Below are 10,243 nucleotides of genomic sequence, written 5' to 3'. Positions count from 1 at the left end.
GTGTTGAAATTCTGTTGATTATACACCGAATATGAACTTAAAATCAACATGTGGTTTATGTGCTCCGTTGAAATTCTGTTGATTATACACTGTATATGAACTTAAAAGTAACATGTGATTAATGTGTTGGCTTTCAGTTGCGCATGCTCGCATTCCGTCTAGTACGCTGCGTACTTTCCGAAATATTTGTACAAGTGAAGCAAACCTTTTCAGAATGACCAGTTTATTTTATTTCGTGAATTAATGGGCTTTCCAGGCTCGCAGGGAGGCCAGGCTGATCTTTGTGGCCCACAGAAGCGGCCAGGTACTTGGTGCACTTGTAAGCTGCAAAAATTGTATAATGAAGATGTCTTAATTTTTTCATAAAAAGGCAATATGAAGAACACATTTCAGCTCATAAGCAGTGTAGTGCACAGACAAGGTAGGTATGAGTGGCAGGGTTGAAGATATTAATGTAGCACCACACATGCATCGTGCCACATACATGAGGCTGGCTGTCTATATTATAGTTGGACACAACTCAAAATGGAGCAGCGAATACCCATTAAAGGAGGCCCTCCATCCAATGGTGTTGCCTGCAATTGTTGCGGCTAATCTTGCGGGCAGCTTACTTCGTGGTGCTACAGCGGAAGCTAGGCGTAATAGGGAAGGAGGCACTTTTTTACTGTGCCTTGGAACATATTATTTACAGTAGGGGTGCGGTGGTGTAAGGCGAGTTGGAGGGACGGAATACAGTATTCACTACTATTTCACACTATGTGCTTAACCACCACGCCACGTCACATGAACAGGTCAGCTGTACTGAATGGAGAGCCTCCTTTGATGGGTATTTGCCACTTCTTGCGTTGTATCAACCATAGATAGCACTATGTACACGTTTTCAACTAGCAAAACTTCCCTCAGACACAGAAAATTGCTAAAACACAGTGCCTCTCATACTGAATACCAGAGAAACCTTAACTGTCAAATAATCTGGCCCAAGGGGTCAAATTTAACTGCACTACAGACCCTGCCCACGAAACTGGCAGCATAATGACTAGGTTAAAATGTTCTAAGAACAGACAGATGCATTGTCCCAAATAAGCATTCAAATACTGTCTTGGATTACCAAAGGAGAACACTTTTTTCTTCGCCTGCTAAATTATTCCCTCTGCAGAATTCCAAGAAGTTGCATGTAGATTTGAATTGCAGTCCTACTTTCTGCAAAAACTAACTTAGTTGTTGTGTTGTGCCGTGAAAATTTGGCAGCACAAGAGATAAAGAACTGCTTCTCAGAACATCAAGTGTTTTCTATATGTGATAATGATAGAACCCACAACAGTCCGATGATCTGCAGCTGCGAATAGATGAAGTGGTCATTTGGGGGATTGCTGCCACCCAATCAGCTGTGAGCACAGCCTCTACTATAACAAAGCCAAGAATGTCGGTGCACGAAGCTCTTACTTCCAGCAAGGTGAAATCCATTTCATCATGCGGTTCAAACAACATCCATCACCAACTTTCTCTATTACTGCAACAACCTACATGCACATCATCACATTCATTTTATGCAACAGAATGAAGTGCAATGTAACTGCTACGAAGTGTGCCGTTGGCTAACTACTGCATCAAAGGTGCATAAGAAGATTATACAAAAAAAATCAACAGTTAGTTGGCATCATTTCCCTCTTTATCCATATTTTTACATTTGTTTATGATCTATACGCATGCGGTAACTTACATATGGCGGCTTCCAGGTGCACCAAGTCGAGCACCTCTTTCCCAATGCGATCCTTTTGGATGTTGCTCCACACCCCATACAGGGATTTCGTCTTTAGTTCTTCTGCAGCAAACAAGGTGCAACAGGGGTCTGGTAAATCTTCCAGCACTTGTATGGCCGCAAGGGTGCTCAAGGTGCTCCGAGTACCTTGTCCAGCAGGGCCACACCTTCAATGTCTACCTGCAAGAACAATTCAGAAATAAGCGGCATCAGTATAAAAAACAGTGACAATTATCTATCTGGCATGTATTACTACTGGCTAAATGACACAATGGTCAACAAAGGCCAAAAATCATGCTTTCACTCGTTTACACAAAGTGCAACACAAGCCATGTAACCCATCTGAATGAGCACAATTCCAAATATCTTGAAGCTTGGAGGAATTCTGGTCCTCTCCCTTCCAAGCTTGATACTTCCAAGAATGCTGCAAGAGTATCATTATACGGCTAACAAAATCCCTCCACTGCCAAGATTTAGAGAAAGGCTGTGCAAATAACAATGCAAGATTAAATCAGTATTCATTCCCCACTAAACTGGTATCACATAAAATGTACTGAATATACTGCAATAAGCAAGATTATGCCTCGCTGAAAGACTAAAGGCAACTTGGGACGCTATCGATGAAGATTAACAATGAGGGATAAAAAACAATGTGAATCAGTAATCTCAACTTAATGTATGCATGTATATCAAGGAAAATGACTGGAAAATATGCAATGCATTGAACATGTGGTCTTTGATGGCACAATCTCAACTAAAGAAACAAATAGACTGTACGTGGTAAAATATATTGAATTCACAGACCTGGCTTCTGAGTGTAAAAGTAATTCCAAAGGAAGAAAATTGGTATATTAAGCTGAATGGCCTAAAGCAATATGAAGGCCATGAGGAACAGCATAGGTGAGCATTTGGAACAGTTAAGATCCCCTTCAGTTCTTCAAAACGCACTGGACATGAACAGTTCATAAACATTTTGTATTTTAACTCCACTGAAACACAACCTTGTAGCCAAGAGTGGCTTCGTCAAGAAGAGATTATTGCCATTCATTCTCAGGCAATCTGCAATGCTTTAATTTTTTTTTTATCTCGATGCATGAACGACGGTCTATTTCAGGCAATTACATATAGCAAGAAAAAGGATGTAACGAGCTCAATGAAGGTAGTATAATATGCACCCATTTGCCAATTTATGAAAGGTATTAGCTAGCAATTTTTCTAGCAACCTCACAACAACTGACTGACAGTTGGGACAGGCACCAGTGAGACAAAAAAATTATGCCAATCTGATTTTGGCAATCCAAGTCAGCTGATTGTCCCATCTATGGTGACGATACCTAAAAAAAATGAATGGTTAGTGCCATTCATTTGTGCCATGGCAATGTTTGGGCTATCAAGGCAGCTGACACCTATCTAAAGATCACACAGATTAAGAGGCCAATATGCCTCTTCATTCCCACAAAGGACACATGCCACCTGGGCATGAGGCATTTTAATCGACTTTAGTTTGAAAATGAGTGTGCTGTTAAATAGGCTCACAGAAATGGCACATGCTTTCGGAACAAAGCCTTAACTTTTTGAGCCAACAGTCCACACCATAGCTCTACTGGCTGCTGTGGCCCAAAGTTAAGAGACCCCCGGCATAGGCACTCGATAGTGACAAGGGATTACTCTCAGCTAACAAGATTACGTCAACCTCACAACAATCAGTTGATGCCAATGGCTGGATCTCCTTTATGAAGAACAAATATATTTGTCTGTCTTACTTGGGTTGCATCAGGCTGTAGATAAATCAGAAGCCCCCAACGTGTACAAATACTTTTTCATGGACCCTTTTCATTGCTTGTTTATGGAATGTAACACAGCAAAGATGTGTTTACCATTAGCTGTTTCGTTGGGACCAAATCATGCAGTCAATTTAAAAACTAGTTCATGCAACATGCAGAGTTGTCCAGTAAGAACGGGTACCATCAGTTTGAAAAAAAAAAACGAAATCATTTCTATTTCTTCATTTAAGTTTCAAGTGAATTTATGATACAGCAAGAGGAATACTAGCTACAAAACAGTACTGGAATAAGTGTGCTTGTTGCCTTATTTCTTTTCTGAAAGCTCAAAATGTCATCCCTTTAATAATAAACGACACTGTAAAATGCATACTTTTTACGCCCACATATACCACACTGAAGACAAATGCACCAAGCTATGGCTTACCAGATGCTTTTTGAGCTTCCACAAGGCATTTTAAGAGTTCTTTTTAGGCTGCTACTCCCCAAAGCTCTGCTTCCAGCTCTTTAGCCATGGCAGTCACAGCATGTGTCGTACTGAAAATAAATTAAAAAGTATAGTAATGTGGGGAACTTCGCCGACAGCAAAGACAAGTAGATGAAAGTGCCGCTCATCCAAGCAGAGATGCGGGGCAGTAGCCTTGAAGAGTTCAGGCACACGGGCTGCCGCACAGCCTACTAGTCCTGTACAACACACAGTACTTGTTTTACGCACTTCTCATGGTTTGTCCTTTGCCCGTTTGAACTGTAGTTTTTCATTAAAACCTTTTACAGATATCCAAACCAAGGAATGGGGCAATCAATCTGTGCCAACCTGCACAGTCTTGCACACTGCACTTGGCTACTAATGCCTGATATACCTATTTTTGTTTGCATGGAGTCTGCTCCCTTTAGAGACAGAAGTTCTTCCAGTTAGTTCAAACAGGCGGCCTCAGTAACCAAAGTGAGATTTTTCCTCATGTTGCACAAACAAGGTTTAAGCAAAAAAAAAGGTAGACATGACATTTTTCTCGCTGTATTCCTGCTTTAGAATAATGCGTACGACATTACTAAACATTTATCACTGCATGAGATTCATCTACGGCCACTATACGGCACACATAAAGGGTTGTCACGACGAATGCACTAGAGCACAAGGCAATATCACTGATCAAAACCACGGAATTCACTCATTTCTTGTGTACCACTCCGTGTTACAAGCGTTCAAGCCAGCCACAATAAACGCGAATGCTATAAAAAAAGAAGCTTAGAGGAAACTGACCAAAGGAGACGCAACACAAGTTGAAAGGTGGAATGTTGCCCTAGCTAACACGGCGCTGCCAACTTTTTTTTTTGTGTCAATGCCCGTTTACTAATGACACGCCGGGAATTACGATTAGCATTTCCTCCCTCGGTACTGAAATCTGTCCCATTTCTTTTTTTTTTTTTGAGTGTCGGACATAACAGGAAACACGGTGGAAAAAAGAATGGTCTATTCACACTTGCGACTCGCGAAGGGCGTGCGATCGGCTGTTGCATGCTACCAGAGTCGCGTAGCGCGACCGATGTTCACACTTGCGAATGCGACCTGCTTTCAACATTTTGTCAATCTAGACTCTTCACCACAGAGTAAAGCTAACCCATGTTCCTGAGCCGCTGATTGGTTACCGGTTTGCGACTAGTAGCCGCGCGGCTGGAAAATCGAGCAGTGTCCGAACGGCCCGCTACTGTCGCTTTTCGACCAAAACGGTCGCACTCGCGGCTTGCGGAGGTCGCTCCGCGAGTCGAAGTGTGAACAGCAGTGTCAACGCAGACCCAAAAATGCACGCCCATACACGCAAAAAAAGAAAGCAAGAATACTGACCCAGCTCAAGAAATTCTGCCGGTGCTGTTCGTCTTCCGGCTTTCCAGATGTTGAAAACCGTGCCTTGAAGGTCCTTGAATCTATTTCGTTATGTCAAAAGACGGAGCTAGGCCTATTTCCAGGTCGGCGATCGCAGTGACGAGGTAAACATCCCCTTCTTCTTCTTCTGCCCACTTCACTAGAATGAGGGACGTCGGAGGCTTCTATACTGTAAACGTCTGCCCGCATCAGTTATAAAACGATGCCACGTAGTCCATACAACCGCTACGAAAAAATAAATCCACGTGTGTGCAACGCAACACCTCGCGACACCGTGAAAACGCTGAACAGCCAATAGTAAGTGTCAGTAGTGCCATTGACAAGTTCGTTGCAAGTGAATCAATGGCGCTGAAGTCGCATGCGCTTAGATGTTTTGGCACGCATATTTAAAGTAAATAAATATATGTCTTCTCGTTCATTTTTCGTGAATAAAAACAAAACATGCGTGATATTTTGTCAAAAGGGATTTGGAGAAAAAAATGATTATGCGTCCATTTGTAAAAAAAAAACAACACAAATACGTCTCGCTATAATGGCGGCGCTGCAATCGCAAACGATTAAAAGGACACAGCAAGCTTTGTTGCTGTAGCTGTCGCTCTAGCTTTTTTTAGTGTCAGTGTGTTTTGGCCAGTGTTCTTGCTCGGAGTTGTTTGCAATGCCGGGTTTCTTCTTGTGAGCTGCGGAAAGGCTTTGTAGTGTGTTTTCTTTAGCGTACTGTGATCTGTGTTTCGAACCTCGTGTCGAGGTGAATAATAATGTGAATTGAATGGTGTTGCCCATGCGTGCATACATGCTCGTTCGGTCTAAAACCCGTCCGACTATATGCTGTCGGCGTAGTAGTCGGCACGGTATGTCGGAAATAATCGGGGTCTGCGCAAAAAAGTTGTACCATAGTAATTAGAGGTTCTAGTGATTGATTGGCGTGCGATAGGCGGTGACGAGTTAACGAAATCATTCTAATACTTGATTAATTGGTGAATTAAATTAAAAATAGAAAAAGGGGCAATGCTCAGAATGAAGAGCCAATTAATGCTTGATTCTAGGAAAGAAAATTATTCACTACACTGTAAAAAAAAATTGGTCAAAATGACGGAAAATTCTTGGCAGCTCTATTTCCAAGCATTATCCGTCATTTCAACTTATGGTGCTTTTAGTCATTTTGATGTTTACTTGTCAAACTGGAATACATTTAAACCGTCAATATGACAATTGACCATCATTTCAAAATGACTGTGCATTTCTTCATTTCGATATAATGTACTTAAGTTGTAAATATGACAGTTGATCGTCATTCTCAAATGACGGTTCATTTCATTATTTGGTATAATACACTTATGCCGTCAGTATGATGGCTGGCTGTCATTCCCACATGATGGTGCTGTTAATCATTTTGACGTACTGCTTGTGAACCAGGAATACAACGGAGTCATCAATGTGCCATTGTACAATGTGCCGTCATATTGACGGTTGCTGTGTCAGTTTGAAATACATTTAAAGCGTCAATATGACAACTTGACATGTTTTCACTTCACGGTCCAATGACATTAAGCACTTTTTTGTACAGTACAGCATCAGTTCAACATTTTTTATCGTTCAACATAAAGCATATTTAAGCCATCAATATAAACCTATAAGAATCCATCAATATCATTTCAGCTATTTGAATCTAAAACACATTTAGAATTTCCTATAGCCTCGGTTGTAAGAAGCTGAGCAAAATTTAAGTTAAACTGTGCCGCTCTGAAATCGAGCCTCAAGAGCAAAGTTCAACTGCTTCTCTTTGTCATTTGGATCTGTTCCTTTTTATTTTTAATCAAGGACTTCCACTGCTGCTGCTGTCAAGCTGCAGACTTACTCGCAGAATATATTTAAAGAAGACACAAAAATTAGCACTTTCAAAACAACCTTTATTGTTATAAATGCGCTAAAATGTAATGTAAAAATACACTTTGAACTTGCAGCTTGCTGCTCGCAGATTCTTCCCAAAATCATGCATGGTGTATCGAGAAAACAGAATATGACGTATACTCATATTAGATACATGATCATATTAAGGGTATTTAAATAAAATAATATGCGGCCATAAGAAAAGCATCCAACATATGCTGAAACTAACTTCGGATATAAAAAATACAAACATTCAACACGTGGGCAACTTCTGTTACCATCATTGCATACCAGTAATTTCTATAAAATGAGACAACAGAAATCTGTCCAATTCGTATTTATGAACTTTGAGTCATTTTGTCCAGCCTCTTCCCTGATTCTGCGAGAGATTGTGATTTTGTCAAGCTAGCCCGACATTCCAGTTTCCAAGTCCACTTATCCCAGCTGTTATTTCCCAAAGCCTTAGAAAATAAACAATTTGAACAGAGATGAACCACAAAAGTTGAGATGACAGTCAAATTCTTTGTAGTACCGTAGTTCAGGTAAACATTTTACACTGTCGGAAGGACTGGCTTCATTTTCTCACTTCATTACCATTTCATCTCTAAGCCATTGAGATTATATTCATGCAATTACGTTTATGTTTCCCATGTGAAGGCAACTATATTGGTCAATTTTCTTCCTTTGCCTGCTTCTTTCAGTTAAAGAACACAAACGCTTAAAATTCCTCAAGGTCAAACTTTCACTTATGGGGCACTTCATATGCTGCAATTTAGGCACTTTCTTAGTTGAATGCATCAGTACCATCTCACTCAACTGGCCAGCTCCGAGAAACAAATTGTCCCTCCCGCAAGGCACATTTGCAACCGCCACAAGACCGACAACAAACTTTTCAGATTCACTAGGGCTGCAGGAAGGTTAGAAAAATCAAACTTTGTACAAAAACATGACTTTACATAAACTTCCAATTGCCAACATGGTGGAGCAAGAGATTCGCAGTTTTGTTTCCGTTCTGATGCTTGACTGTCTCAGCACATTGTTTACATAGACGACAAGCAGTAATCGATGACAATGGCTGTAGTGGTTCTGCAAGCCTAGGGCAAACATGGGCTTAAATGAAGTTTAGACTCAAAATAAACCTGCCACTGTGAGTTCAGTCAAGGGTAGATGCTTGGGCTTGTTGGTTCGTGGTATAAAAGGAAAGAAGCATAGCAGAAAAAGACATGGACACACGGTCAAGACACACAGTGCGAACTTCCAACAAATGTTTATTTTAGTAAAGAAAGGTTTTTATACCTTCATATTACAGTGGGCCATCAGGCATACACTAGCAAAGTATTTCTGACAGATACACAAGTTCCCTTGATAAAGTGCGACCAAAGGGCTGCTTGCACAATTTTCTTTGAAAAGGAACAATCACTGGGCTTCAATTAATTTATGTGTTAACCTGTTTTTATGCACTTTTAAAACCACAGGCTTTCTGAGATGGTAAATGCATTCACACACATGGCAGTGAGTCGACAAACTTTTCCCGCACATGCTCTTCTACATCCAGCCCATGGTCCCGATGCTTATCATTCAGGCATCTGCCCATTTCTCCTACATATTGTTTGCCACATGGGAGAGGAATTTGGTAGGGAACATTCTCGGAGCAATAAACAAAATTTTCCCCAAGCTTCCTTGTGCAGCAGCCAACCGGCTTATTGAGCTCTGAAAACGTTTTTGTGCACAGACGACTCAACTTGTGAGGAGCCGAAAAACCCGCTCTGCTGCTAGATCACTGCGCTATTTTCTTTTGAGCCCAGCAACACAATGGCAGAGTTCTATTTTTCGGCTCCTTATAAGTTGAGTCATCTGTGCACGAAAACGTTTTCAAAACTCAATAAGGCAGTTAGCTGCACAATGAAGCTTGAAGAAAAATCCATTTATTGCACTGAAAATGTTGTCTATCCAATTTATCTCTCTTATGGGCTGTGGCAAACAATATGTAGCACAAGTGGGCAGATGCTTGAGTGATAAGCTTTGGGACCATGGGCTGGGCATTAAGAGCATGTGCGGGAAAGGTTTATCGACCCAATTCCATGTGTGTGAATGCATTCCCCATCTCAGAAAACGTGTGATTTTAAAAGTGCATAAAAACAGGTTAGCACGTGAAATAATTGAAGCCCAGTGGATCGTCCCTTTCGAAAGAAAATTATGGAAGCAACCCTTCGGTCGCACTGTTGTCAAGGGAACTTGTGTATCTGTCAGATACGCTTTGCTAGTGCATGCCTGATGGTCCACTGTGATATGAAGATATAAAAACATTTCTTTACTAAAATAAACATTTGTTGCACTGCATGTCTCTCCTACTTGTGTCCATGTCTTTTTGCGCTACACATTTTTTCTTTGAGCTCCCTGAACGACCACATTTTGTGGGACACTTCCCTGCATAGTCTTGTAGTTCATGTGGCTAACCACTTTCAAAACATGGCAGGTATAGCTGTGAAAAGCCACTATTGCTACTGCGTTGCACTGCAGAAATGTGTGCGAAGGCACTCACAATTCTGAATCATTTCTTGAACATTTCCAAGAATGTGTGCAAAAGCAGAACACTAGATTAAATGGAAAAAAATGGTCCTTGGCCCATATTTTGAATAATATTCAGAGCGTTCATTAGGCAAAAGTACTGTGATGCTGTATGTTCTTGGCAGTTCTTGTCAGTTTCATAGGGTTATTCAAAAATTCTAAGCATTTACCTCATCTCTTAATGATGAATTAATCAAGATTGTTGTATTTGCGAAAAAAGCAAGCACATGTGAGCTCTGCGAACTTTGAGCAGTGCAAGCTTTGGCAGTGGACGATATCTCAGAACAGTGAGAGCTTGCAGCCATTCGTATGTACTGAATGAACCCACTGATGATAATAGACTTGCTTTTATTAGGCCCCTTTCTG

At 41.0% G+C, this 10,243-nt stretch overlaps 1 long non-coding RNA gene across 1 annotated transcript; it reads right to left on the bottom strand.

Annotated features, from left to right (window-relative positions):
• Positions 1 to 204: 204 nt before the first annotated feature.
• LOC146177222 (uncharacterized) lies at positions 205 to 5,708 on the bottom strand. Its single transcript, XR_014701280.1, has 4 exons — positions 5,384 to 5,708; positions 3,968 to 4,077; positions 1,721 to 1,939; positions 205 to 324 (listed from the first exon to the last, which is right to left on the bottom strand). It is a non-coding gene; the product is annotated as an uncharacterized LOC146177222 (long non-coding RNA).
• Positions 5,709 to 10,243: the final 4,535 nt, after the last annotated feature.

Source organism: Amblyomma maculatum, chromosome 10 (assembly GCF_055883805.1).
Source record: "Amblyomma maculatum isolate TAMU_Amacu chromosome 10, ASM5588380v1, whole genome shotgun sequence".
In the NCBI taxonomy this organism is placed as follows: domain Eukaryota; kingdom Metazoa; phylum Arthropoda; class Arachnida; order Ixodida; family Ixodidae; genus Amblyomma; species Amblyomma maculatum.
Note: the sequence above shows the minus strand (reverse complement) of the source record. Positions and strands in the feature narration are given on the sequence as shown.